The sequence below is a fragment of the Sinohyriopsis cumingii genome, chromosome 10 (genome assembly GCF_028554795.1).
Source record: "Sinohyriopsis cumingii isolate HCF-2022 chromosome 10, ASM2855479v2, whole genome shotgun sequence".
Lineage (NCBI taxonomy): Eukaryota > Metazoa > Mollusca > Bivalvia > Unionida > Unionidae > Sinohyriopsis > Sinohyriopsis cumingii.
Genome location: NC_142970.1, coordinates 11,544,273 through 11,559,478, shown reverse-complemented (window position 1 = coordinate 11,559,478; position 15,206 = coordinate 11,544,273). Strand labels below are relative to the sequence as shown.

The following is a 15,206-nucleotide window of genomic DNA, read 5'->3' as shown; positions in this document are numbered from 1 at the left end:
TTATGAACAGATAGTCATATCAGCATGTAGGTTTCACTGACAGTCTTCTTATAACATGTAGCTAGTCTTGAATGAAAATGGTGCCAATTTGAGGTACAATATGACAACTGTGGCAGTCGTCTTATAACACGTAGTTAGTCTTGAATGAAAATTGTGCCAATCTGAGGTACAATATGACAACTGTGGCAGTCGTCTTATAACACGTAATTAGTCTTGAATGAAAATTGTGCCAATCTGAGGTACAATATGACAACTGTGGCGGCAGTCTTAAACATTTATTACTACTCCTCCTCATATCGTTGGGTACCAGACTGATAAGATTTGGATGTTTTGTCATCCATGTATAACATAATTGTTTCAGAAAATGTTGTTACTCAGACACACTTCTCTTCCATAATGTATGAAGAAAAAAGAAAATCATTTCAAGACATTTTTGAAAAAATATGATCAATCAGTAAACTTGAATTTTGAGTGTCAATGCTAGGCATATATATATATGTGTGTGTGTGTGTGTGTGTGTGTGTGTTTATGAGTAAAACTTAGATATACCATATGTAATTGTATGGATATATGATCCACCCAACAAATCCCATGATTGTGCATTCATTTAGCAAAAGACTAGACACTTGTTAAGACAATTTGTGATGTCATTCTGTTTTTCATAGACAAATGTAACCATAGTATTTAGATTATGTAGATTTTAAGTACTACATTATTTCAGATTTAGTGTAATGGTTGTGATGCTATAGCTAATATCATCTTGTTTTAATACTAGCTGGAAATGACAATGCCCCAGAAGTCATTGGGAGTAATCAAACAAATCAGCATTTAAGTGAGGAGACATCTACACAGCTGGAACAGGGAGATGTAAGTAGTCCATATCACATTCCTACACATAGACAATGTGCAACTGACTACAGTTGATCAGATTCATAAGAATAAACACTATACCTTCCTCTACAGGTAGTGGATATTGTCAGCCTGGTATATCGAATTCATACAACACAGGCCGTACATCACCCAATATAGTCCGTAGATGTATATAGTCTATATCAAATTAATATTATTACAACACAGGCAGCATGCCACCCACTACAGTCACTAGATGTAATCAAACAACACAGGCAGCATGCCACCCACTACAGTCACTAGATGTAATCATTCAACACAGGCAGCATGCCACCCACTGCAGTCAGTACATGTAATCATACAACACAGGCAGCATGCCATCCACTACAGTCACTAGATGTAATCATACAACAGAGGAAGTATACCACCCACTACAGTCAGTAGATGTAAGTACTTGTGTAGTCTATATCAAATTCATACAACACAGTAAGTACACCCACCCACTACAGCCACTAGATGTAAGTACATGTGTAGTCTATATCAAATTCATACAACAGTCAGTATACCACCCACTACAGTCACTAGATATAAGTAATATATATCAGAAGTATACAAGGCAGCCAATATGCTACCCACTACAGTCATTAGATATAAGTAATATATATCAGATGTATACAAGGCAGCCAGTATGCTACCCACTACAGTCATTTGATATAAGTAATATATATCAGATGTATACAAGGCAGCCAGTATGCTACCCACTACAGTCATTAGATATAAGTAATATATATCAGATGTATACAAGGCAGCCAGTATGCTACCCACTACAGTCGTGAACTAGTATAGCAAAAAATGTGCCATATATCACATTTCAGTATGGAATAATGTTCTATATATCGTCACTGATTCATTTGTATCAGTAGTAGCCTGATTGGATGGTCTTTTATCCATCGTCCAGTGTATGCTAACAAAAGATTGTAATTGCTTTTCCTTAGGTAAGTACTTGGAGACTGACCATCAATCTTTATAGACACACTCATTGCAGGATCTACTGGATCTAGTTAGTCCTAAGTAAAAATAGTGTCACTGAGATGTCCAATATAACAACCATGGTGAAGACATTTTTATCACTCATACTCCTGACTGGATGGTCATATCAAAATGGAGTTTTCTTATGATGTCTAACTGGTCTCAAATGAAATTGGTGCAAAATCTAATGAATAATATGGTCATTATAGGTCAGCTTTATACTCTTGCTGTCGCATCTGCACATCAATAAAAAATCGAGTTGTCATGGGGTTTTCACCAGACGATCTCCTATGATGCCTAGCCATTCTTAAATGAAAATGATTCAGCTTGCACATATAATGTCACCATCATGGTGACCATCTTGAAAATATTGTTATTACTTATGAATGGATAATTGCATCAAGATGGGGTTATTATTGAAAGACTTCTTATGATGTCTGCCTCGTCCTAATTCACCAATAGAAGTCTTTACATTACCCAGTTGGTCCTAAATAAAAATGGTGCCAATCATGCATTAAATATGACTGTTATAACGGCCCTCTTGACAATCTTGGCATTACTTTTTCTTCTCAACAGAGTGTCATATTGATATAGTGTTTTCACCGAATGACTCATAATAATGCCAATCGTATATCCAATATGACTGTTATAATGGCCCTCTTGACAATCTTGCCATTACTATTTTCCCTCAATTGAGTGTCATATTGATATAGGGTTTTCACCGAATGACTCATAATGATGCCAATCGTATATCAATATGACTGCCATAATGGCCCTCTTGACAATCTTGCCATTACTATTTTCCCTCAATTGAGTGTCATATTGATATAGGGTTTTCATCGAATGACTCATAATGATGCTAATCGTATATCAATATGACTGCCATAATGGCCCTTTTGACAATCTTGCCATTACTATTTTCCCTCAATTGAGTGTCATATTGATATAGGGTTTTCACCGAATGACTCATAATGATGCTAATCGTATATCCAATATGACTGCCATAATGGCCCTCTTGACAATCTTGCCATTACTATTTTCCCTCAATTGAGTGTCATATTGATATAGGGTTTTCACTGAATGACTCATAATGATGCTAATTGTACATCCAATATGACTGCCATAATGGCCCTTTTGACAATCTTGCCATTACTATTTTCCCTCAATGGAGTGTCATATTGATATAGGGTTTTCACCGAATGACTCATAATGATGCCAATCGTATATCAATATGACTGCCATAATGGCCCTCTTGACAATCTTGCCATTACTATTTTCCCTCAATGGAGTGTCATATTGATATAGGGTTTTCATCGAATGACTCATAATGATGCTAATCGTATATCAATATGACTGCCATAATGGCCCTTTTGGCAATCTTGCCATTACTATTTTCCCTCAATTGAGTGTCATATTGATATAGGGTTTTCACCGAATGACTCATAATGATGCTAATCGTACATCCAATATGACTGCCATAATGGCCCTTTTGACAATCTTGCCATTACTATTTTCCCTCAATGGAGTGTCATATTGATATAGGGTTTTCACCGAATGACTCATAATGATGCCAATCGTATATCAATATGACTGCCATAATGGCCCTCTTGACAATCTTGCCGTTACTATTTTCCCTCAATTGAGTGTCATATTGATATAGGGTTTTCACTGAATGACTCATAATGATGCTAATCGTACATCCAATATGACTGCCATAATGGCCCTTTTGACAATCTTGCCATTACTATTTTCCCTCAATGGAGTGTCATATTGATATAGGGTTTTCACCGAATGACTCATAATGATGCCAATCGTATATCAATATGACTGCCATAATGGCCCTCTTGACAATCTTGCCATTACTATTTTCCCTCAATGGAGTGTCATATTGATATAGGGTTTTCATCGAATGACTCATAATGATGCTAATCGTATATCAATATGACTGCCATAATGGCCCTTTTGACAATCTTGCTATTACTATTTTCCCTCAATTGAGTGTCATATTGATATAGGGTTTTCACCGAATGACTCATAATGATGCTAATCGTACATCCAATATGACTGCCATAATGGCCCTTTTGACAATCTTGCCATTACTATTTTCCCTCAATGGAGTGTCATATTGATATAGGGTTTTCATCGAATGACTCATAATGATGCTAATCGTATATCCAATATGACTGCCATAATGGCCCTCTTGACAATCTTGCCATTACTATTTTCCCTCAATGGAGTGTCATATTGATATAGGGTTTTCACCGAATGACTCATAATGATGCCAATCGTATATCCAATATGACTGCCATAATGGCCCCCTTGACAATCTTGCCATTACTATTTTCCCTTGATGGATTATCATATTGATTAAGGTTTTCACCGAACGACTCATAATGATGCCTACTTAATCCTAAATGAAATGTATCCAAACTGACATCCAATATATCAACTACTGCAGCTAATTTGAAAAAGTGTTATTCCTGAAGAAAATATAGACTTTTCTTGAATACCTTGAATTTTTGCAAATAGACCATCAGTCTCTTAGTAGGACTGGTATTAAATTACAAACAACAGCTAATTTGAAAAAGTGTTATTCCTGAAGAAAATATAGACTTTTCTTGAATACCTTGAATTTTTGCAGATAGACCATCAGTCTCTTAGTAGGACTGGTATTAAATTACAAACAACAGCTAATTTGAAATAGTGTTATTGCTGAAGAACATCAGAAATGGTTCAAACTCGTCTGCATTTAAAAAGGACCAAAATGGTATTTTCTTGAATACCGCTTCTTTTTGACAAGTCGGACATCAGTGTCTTAATGGGAATCTTGTTATATTATATATCCATGAAGTTAAGTGCCATTGAATATGTATCTTTTAACCAAATCTATGAAATTTAATACCTATCGATTTAAAGAAATTAACAGTATGTTGAATTTTTCATGCAAATACCTGAATTGGCCAAATCAAACTTGTTTTTTCTTTGTCACCCAATGCAAAATTCGTGCACCTGGATAAAATAATACAGGGATGGACAACCCGACTTCATCATGCCTGCACTTGGGTAAGTTATTGCATATTTGAGGCTGTTCATAAGAATATGTAGCTCAGTGGCCCATTGCCACACAGAAGATGGAGAATCTAATCTTCTGTGATTGCTGTCTTTCTAACATTAACCTGCATCACAGATTGACCTTGCTATTCAGGGAAAACTGCATATTTGCACAAGTCACAAGAATAGGGACCATTGAGAACAACCCATCCTACAAACTATTTATCAAGGTTTGAGAGTTCATCACCAGGACTCTGTCCTAGACATTGAATCATACTGGACAGAGTCTGCAGTTTGAGTCTATACAGTCTTGCAGATACAGTGTAGCCTATCAGATCCCTGTTGCCATCCTTCAGGGTAATGTAGATTTTTGGATTTTTTGGTTGCTAATTTCAGAAAGTACATGATGTCATTTAAGTTGAATCTGAATTTATACCCTGATAATTTATTAAAGGAAAGCATGTACCTTAAAATATCTGGTATCAAAGCACTGTTTGCTGTAGGAATTCCATTAATAGATCTGATTGTTTTTAATGCTTGTTGACAACACATTTTGTACGGTAAAGCCAATGTTTATATACTCTGGATGCACACTGGCTGATAATGTATACATTTAAAACAACACAAAGAGATACATTTATAAACGTTAATAATAAATGACTGGATATCTTTTAGGTCAGATTTGCAGAAACGTGAGATTGTAGACTTTGGGCTGAAATGTTAGTATGTTATATATTGATATTTAGCTCAACTGCTTATAGACAAGAAGTGTTTATTGGATGGTCTGTCGTCCGTCATCTGTCATCAATCCATCACATGTATTCCATTGTCTGTATTAGTAAAAGCTTGTTATCTCAACTCCTCCTGCATTTCTTGGAGGTTTGCCGTGAATCGTTACACACACATTCATCCCAAGGTCATATTGGACCTAAATGTAAATGATGTTGCTGAGACAACTAATATGGCAACCAGAGTGGTCATCTTGAAAATCCTGTTGTCACTACTTTCCTGAGAGTATGGTCATATCAACATGGTCCATTGGAGCTGTTACTAAAATATTTTTTTATTATTTCTAGTTGATTCTAAATGCAAATGGTGCTAATCTGACAACCATCTTTAAAATCTTGTTCAAGGGACTCTTGATACTTTTAATGTATATTGAAGTTTCAAATGTAAGCCTTGTAAAATTGTCAAAGGATCCATGCATTTCAGCAATCATTGTGAAAACTATGGCACATCCCTTCCACCATAATCTCTACATTTAGCCTGGATCATCAGTCTTAAAAATATGGCAGACTCCTTACACCATAATCTCTACATTTAACTTGGATCACCAGTCTTAGAAAACTATCGCAGATTCCTTACACCAATATCTCTACATTTAGCCTGGATCATAAGTCTTAGAAAAAATGGCAGATTCCTTTCCCCATAATCTTTACATTTAGCCTGGATCGTCAGTCTTAGAAAACTATGACAGATTCCTTCCACCATAATCTCTACAAGTCATTTAGCCTGAATCATCAGTCTTAGAAAAAATGGCAGATTCATTACACCACATTTCAACATTTATCTCATATCATCAAGGATTGGTAATTCCTGATCCTACATAAGTGAAGGTTGCAATTTTACACATGGTGGCGCAAAAACAGCAATGAATAATACATTTTAAAATGTTATTTACTTTACCTTTCAGGAACAGGCTGCTGATGGATGTAAGTATATATTTTTCTCAGTCTTACACTTTATCCAATCAATAATATATGAGATTCCCTTCCATAGTTATTTTTCTTTTTTACATTTCAACTGAAGTTTGTTTGTTCTGCTCTTTTCATTTCTTCTAGGTCATATTATCATAAAGCCAGGTGATGAAACTATCTGGAATTCATGAGTTGACTGTCATCTGACAATCTTGTTATTGCCAGTCGTCCTGAACGGTACTATCACTAACACACTATATAAATCTTAAGCTGCAACAAATTCATCCCATGCTTAAATCTTGTGATACAATACATTCATCCCATGCTTAAGTCTTATGATACAACACATTCATCCCATGCTAACATCTTATGATACAATACATTCATCCCATGCTAACGTCTTATGACACAATACATTCATCCCATGCTTAAGTCTTATGATACAATACATTCATCCCATGCTTAAGTCTTACGATACAACACATTCATCCCATGTTTATGTCTTATGATACAATACATTCATCCGTGCTTGTCTTATGATACAACACATTCATCCCATGCTTAAGTCTTACGATACAACACATTCATCCCATGCTAACGTCTTATGATACAATACATTCATCCCATGCTAACGTCTTATGACACAATACATTCATCCCATGCTTAAATCTTATGATACAATACATTCATCCCATGCTTAAATCTTATGATACAATGCATTCATCCCATGCTTAAGTCTTAGTATACAACACATTCATCCCAAGCTTAAGTCTTATGATACAATACATTCATCCCATGCTAACGTCTTATGATACAATACATTCATCCCATGCTAATGTCTTATGACACAATACATTCATCCCATGCTTAAGTCATATGATACAGTACATTCATCCCATTCTAACATGGGGCCCCGAGTGGCCGAGTGGTCTAAAGCACTCTTCATTACGGATCACTGCCATCTCACCTCTGTCTGTGGCGGTTCGAGTCTAAGATTCAGCCAATGTGGGCATGTGAGAAAGCTTGCCAGTAGCTTCTCGTGGGTCGGTGGTTCTTTCCGGGGTTTTCCAGGTTTTCCCTCCACCATTAATACTGGCCACCATGTATAGCCTATCGTGCTGAAAAATGGCGTTAAACCCCACAACAACAACAACAACAACCATGCTAACGTCTTATGATACAATACATTCATCCCATGCTTAAATCTTATGATACAATGCATTCATCCCATGCTTAAGTCTTAGTATACAACACATTCATCCCATGCATAAATCTTATGATACAACACATTCATCCCATGCTTAAGTCCTATGGTACAATACATTCATTCCATGCTTATGTATTATGATACAATACATTCATCCCATGCTTATGTATTATGATACAACACATTCATCCCATGCTTAAGTCTTATGATACAATACATTCATCCCATGCTTATGTATTATGATACAACACATTCATCCCATGTTTATGTATTACGATACAACACATTAATCCCATGCTTAAGTCTTGCGATACAATACATTCATCCCATGCTTAAGTCTTATGATACAACACATTCATCCCATGCTTAAGTCTTATGATACAATACATTCATGCCATCCTTAAGTCTTATGATGCAATACATTCATCCCATGTTTAAGTCTTATGATACAACACATTCATTCCATGCTTACGTCTTATTATACAATACATTCATCCCATGCTTACGTCTTATGATACAACACATTCATCCCATGCTTACGTCTTATTATACAATACATTCATCCCATGCTTAAGTCTTATGATATAATGCATTCATCCCATGCTTAAGTCTTATGATACAACACATTCATCCCATGCTTAAGTCTTATGATACAATACATTCATCCCATGCTTAAGTCTTATGATAGAATACATTCATCCCATGCTTAAGTCTTATGATACAATACATTCATCCCATGCTTAAGTCTTATGATACAATACATTCATCCCAAGTAAAGTCTTATGATACAATACATTCATTCCATGCTTACGTCTTATAATACAATGTATTCATCCCATGCTTACATCTTATGGTACAATACATTCATCCCATGCTTAAGTCTTATGAAACAATTCATTCATCCCATGCTTACATCTTATGATGCAATGCATTCATCCCATGCTTAAGTCTTATGATTCAATGCATTCATCCCATGCTTAAGTCTTATGATACAACATTTTCATCCCATGCTTAAGTCTTATGATACAATACATTCATCCCATGCTTAAGTCATATGATACAATATGTTCATCCCATGCTTAAGTCATATGATACAATACATTCATTCCATGCTTAAGTCTTATGATACAATACATTCATCCCATGCTTAAGTCTTATGATACAATGCATTCATCCCATGCTTGCGTCTTATGACACAATACATTCATCCCATGCTTACATCTTATGATACAATGCATTCATCATATGCTTACGTCTTATGATACAATGCATTCATCCCATGCTTACGTCTTATGATACAATGAATTCATCCCATGCTTACGTTTTTTGATACAATGCACTCATCCCATGCTTAAGTCTTATGATACAACACATTCATCCCATGCTTAAGTCTTATGATACAATACATTCATCCCATGCTTAAGTCTTATGATACAATATTCATCCCATGCTTATGTCTTATGATACAATACATTCATCCTAAGCTTAAGTGTTATGATACAATACATTCATCCCATGCTTACATCTTATGATACAATGCATTCATCCCATGCTTACGTCTTATGATACAATGCATTCATCCCATGCTTACGTCTTATGATATAATGCATTCATCCCATGCTTACGTCTTATGATACAATGCATTCGTCCCATGCTTAAGTCTTATGATACAATGCATTCATCCCATGCTTAAGTCTTATGATACAAGACATTCATCCCATGCTTAAGTCTTATGATACAATACATTCATCCCATGCTTACGTCTTATGATACAATGCATTCATACCATGCTTATGTCTTATGATACAATGCGTTTATCCCATGCTTGTGTCTTATGATACAATGCATTCATCCCATGCTTACATCTTATGATACAATGCAATCGTCCCATGCTTAAGTCTTATGATACAACACATTCATCCCATGCTTAAGTCTTATGATACAATACATTCATCCCATGCTTATGTCTTATGATACAATACATTCATCCCATGCTTAAGTTTTATGATACAATACATTCATCCCATGCTTAAGTCTTATGATACAATCCATACATTCCATGCTTACGTTTTATAATACAATGTATTCATTCCATGCTTAAGTCTTATGATACAATACATTCATCCCATGCTTAAGTCTTATGATACAATACATTCATCCCATGCTTACATCTTATGATGCAATGCATTCATCCCATGCTTAAGTCTTATGATACAATGCATTCATCCCATGCTTGTGTCTTGTGATACAATGCATTCATCCCATGCTTAAGTCGTATGATACAACACATTCATCCCATGCTTAAGTCTTATGATACAACACATTCATCCCATGCTTAAGTCTTATGATACAATATATTCATCCCATTCTTAAGTCTTATGATGCAATACATTCATCCCATGCTTAAGTCTTATGATACAACACATTCATCCCATGCTTAAGTCTTATGATACAATACATTCATCCCATGCGTAGGTCTTATGATATAATACATTCATCCCATGCTTAAATCATATGATACAATACATTCATCCCATGCTTAAATCATATGATACAATACATTCATTCCATGCTTAAGTATTATGATACAATACATTCGACCCATGCTTAAGTCTTATGATACAATGCATTCATCCCATGCTGATGTCTTATGATATAATACATTCATCCCATGCTTACGTCTTATGATACAATGCATTCATCCCATGTTTATGTCTTATGATACAATGCATTTATCCCATGCTTATGTCTTATGATACAATGCATTCATCCCATGCTTAAGTCTTATGATACAACACATTCATCCCATGCTTAAGTCTTATGATACAATATATTCATCCCATTCTTAAGTCTTATGATACAATACATTCATCCCATGTTTATGTCTTATGATACAATACATTCATCCCACGCTTAAGTCTTATGATACAATACATTCATCCCATGCTTAAGTCTTATGATACAATACATTCATTCCATGCTTACGTCTTATAATACAATGTATTCATCCCATCCTTAAGTCTTATGGTACAATACATTCATCCCATGCTTAAGTCTTATGATACAATACATTCATCCCATGCTTAAGTCTTATGATACAATACATTCATCCCATGGTAATGTCTTATGATACAATACATTCATCCCTTGCTTTAGTCTTTTGATACAATGCATTCATCCCATTCTAACGTCTTATGAAACAATACATTCATCCCTTGCTTAAGTCTTATGATACAATACATTCATCCCATGCTAACGTCTTAATGGGCCATCATCTAAAACTCATGTTTGCATGGAACTGGAGGTACATTTTAATGGGCCATCATCTAAAAGTCATGCTTGCATGAACTGGAAGTACATTTTAATGGGCCATCATCTAAAACTCATGTTTGCATGGAACTTTAGGTACATTTTAATTGGCCATCATCTAAAACTCATGTTTGCATGGAACTTTAGGTACATTTTAATTGGCCATCATCTTAAACTCATGTTTGCATGGAACTGGAGGTACATTTTAATGTGCCATCATCTAAAACTCATGTTTGCATGGAACTGGAAGTACATTTTAATGTGCCATCATCTAAAACTCATGTTTGCATGGAACTAGAGGTACATTTTAATGGGTCATTGTCTTAACTTCATGTACATTTTTGTTTGTCATATATAATTCATGATTGCATGGAACTGGAAATACATTGTACACCTCATTTTAAAAAATAGGTCCACAACCATGACTTTACTTGTCTGTCAGAGGTTCCACAGTAAAGCAGTAGAAATGTTTGCCTTCACTTGCAACAAAAAGAATCGTTGGTTGTGGCATGCTGTAAAGAATGAATTTATGTCAGATGTGTCTTGATAACCATGATCATATGAAAAAAATTACTTATTACACTGGACAACAAATTTTTACAAAAGTCATGTTACTGAAATAAAATTAGTCAATTCTTATCAATTTTTATGTGCTGAACACGAATATGACAGTCAAATTGCAAAATTGGCTCTAGTTTTTTTGTAATCTGCAAGAAATTAATGTTTACATAACGAAATGCATTCCAATAGTAAAAGGTCAACTGTAATAGCCTACCTATAAAAAATCAAGTCATTGACTACATCTTAGATTTCTTCGCCTGTCTCTTGTACAGCTGTTCGGGAGCATCTCTGAGGAGTGTCCAGCAGTAGTCAGCCAGCATTGTAGTGGACCATTTTCCCTGGTATCTTTGTTCCATTGTTGCGATATCTTGATGAAAACGTTCGCCGTGTTCATCACTAACAATACCACAGTTGCTAGGAAAGAAATCCAAATGGGAATGAAGGAAGTGAATCTTTAGAGACATATTGCAGCCAAGTTTCTTATACTTCATCAACATGTCTTCTACTAGTTCCTTATAGTTTTCTGCCCTAACATTTCCGAGGAAGTTTGTAGAAACTAGGCGAAAAGCATTCCATGCTTGTTTCGCGTCACCTTCCAGCAAGTTGTTGAACCGGTCATCTTTGAAAAGCTCTCGAATCTGAGGACCCACAAAAACTCCCTCTTTAATCTTTGCTTCGCTGAGTCGAGGGAATTTTTCATGCAGGTATCGGAATGCTGGCAAAGTCCGGTCAATGGCTTTCACGAAGTTCTTCATCAAACCTAGTTTGATGTGAAGGGGTGGTAGCAAGATTTTCTGAGCCTCAACCAGAGCTGGGTGTTGGATATTCTTCTCTCCAATGGCTACATTCTGCCTGTGAGTCCATTCCTTCCTCATGTAGTGCATTTCCCTTGCTCGGCTATCCCACTCGCATAAGAAACACATGTATTTTGTATATCCTTGCTGCAGTCCCATTAAAAGGGCAACTACCTTCAAATCACCACAGAGGTGCCAGCTGTACTTGTTATACTCAATGGAATTCAGTAGCTGCCTTAAGTTATCGTATGTCTCTTTCATGTGGACAGCATACGCTACTGGAATAGATGGAAGAATGTTTCCATTGTGCAAAAGCACAGCCTTGAGACTCAGTTTCGAAGAGTCCACAAATAGTCTCCATTCTTGTGGGTCATGAGTGATTTTTAAAGCATTCATGAGGCCCTCAATATCGGAACAGAATATCAGATTACTTTCCTTTCTGAAGAAAGGCTCCAATTGCTGGTGGCGCTTTCGATATGCAGTAATTGTGACATCTTCTTCTAGAAGATTCCATTGTTGGAGTCTTGATCCTAGCAATTCTGCCTTGTTCTTTGATAAGTCCAAATCACGAATCAGGTCATTTAGTTCTTCCTGTGTTATTCTGTGTGGGGTTGATGATGCATCACAGTGAAAATCTGGATCACTGCATGCTGATGGACCAGGAGAAGAACAGGTCGACTCACCTTTGTCTTCGTCAGATGAATCAAGAGAATATTCTGCTGGAGGTTCTGGAATAGGAAGTCCCTCACCATGTGGAACTGGTCTCAATGCAGACGGAATGTTTGGGTAGACTATTCTCGACTTCTTTCGCTTCGTTATTCCGCCGGAAAGAGGAGGAACCAAGCAGAAGTAACAGTCATTTAGGTGGTTGCTTGGCTCTCTCCACACCATTGGGACTGCAAACGGCATTGATGACCTTTTGCAATTCAACCACTGTGAAAGCTGTGTTGTACATGTAGCACAGCATATATGCGGAGCCCAAGGCTTGTCTTGGTCACCAACCTTGCATCCGAAGTAAAGATGATATGCCTTCTTCACTTGAGAATTGATACTTTTCTTCTGGTTGGCAAATGTCACTTCCCCACAAATATAGCAAAAATTGTCCGCGGTATTAACACACTTTCGAGGCATTACTGTTCTTTATTGTACGTAAATGGATAAAATAATAAGTTTTATGTAACAGTAGCTTGAACTGTCTCGCACAACGTCTAAAATATTTTAAATGCTGAACCTATCTGATTGGGCTTTATATAGTACACTGCTTACGTCAGCTTCAGCAGCCGCCTGGCATTAGTATAATAGGCCTACACATGTATAGTACACTGCTGACGTCAACTTACTTCAGCAGCCGCATGGCATTAGTATTGCATTGCATCAGAAAATGATGCAATCAACTGTGGATGATGTGAGCATGATGGTATTATGCAATGTTACATCATTATTCCGGATGTTGCTGCAGTCCTACTGGAGAAATTTACACAGTGAAACATAGAAAATGAGGTATATGAATATCTTCAAAACGAGAGCCAATACAAATTTTTCACGGTTATATTCGTGTTCGGCACACCAAAATACTACAGATTAGGGCCTTTTCAAGTCAGTAATGATTTCACTGTTGACCAGTGTTATCATTCACTGTGTAGGACTATTAAACACAGCATGTATGCATTATATGCCATTGATGATACTCACATTGCACACACAAATTTCCATCATGTATGTAGATAGGACTATTAAACACAACATGTGTTATATGCCATTAATAGTTCATATGACTATTAATTACAACATGTGTTATATGCCATTAATAGTTCATATGACTATTAAACACAACATGTGTTATATGCCATTAATAGTTCATAGGACTATTAAGTAAAACATGTGTTATATGCCATTAATAGTTCATATGTCACTAATAAGCACAACACTCAAATATTACCATTCATGGTACTCAGGTTGTATATTGTATTATCCTATTTCAAACTAGTTCATATGACTATTAGATACAAGTTGTTTGTATTATATGTCATTCATGGTTCATAGGACTATTAAACACAACACATACGTATTATATGCCATTCATGGTACTCTCTTTGCACATACAAATTTATGTTATGTTTATTACTATTAAACACAACATGTATGTGTTATATGATATTCATGGTTTATATGACCATAAACACATCACTCACATATGACAAGCCATTCGCAGTATTCACATTGCAGATTTTAATATCCTATTTTAAATTGAATGTTGTGATGCGATTGCTAAAACTGACATCATTTTGTTTTCTATGCAGCAGGTCACACAGCACTGGAATTCACAGGAAGTGATGACAGGAAGCAGCTTGTCACTGCAGCAACATCAGTATGGATGGAACAGGATGATGTAAATAGCCATTTTGTGATTTATGCAAAACTGTTTACCACTCAAATGAATAAGGAATCAGACTGACATAGTGTTCTTTTCAATTCAGGGAATATTATCATATACTCTGGGATTAGCATTCTAGAAAAGGAAAAAAGTGCAATAGTAGCGGCTAAGTATTACATTATTAGAAATAATTGTAACCACCTCCCCCCAATAATTTTACCCTCCAACCAAACAAAACTTGTATTCCTTGTTAAGAGTGGGAACTATCAAGAAAATAAATATTGCAAAACATCAAGGACATGAGAAAATTTAAATACAGCAGGGTCTATCAGGAT

At 35.9% G+C, this 15,206-nt stretch overlaps 1 long non-coding RNA gene across 1 annotated transcript; it reads left to right on the top strand.

Moving 5' to 3' along the window:
* The first annotated feature begins 773 nt into the window (after nt 1-773).
* On the top strand, nt 774-14,891 carry LOC149789595 (uncharacterized). Its single transcript, XR_016423665.1, has 3 exons — nt 774-867; nt 6,623-6,641; nt 14,798-14,891. It is a non-coding gene; the product is annotated as an uncharacterized LOC149789595 (long non-coding RNA).
* Nucleotides 14,892-15,206: the final 315 nt, after the last annotated feature.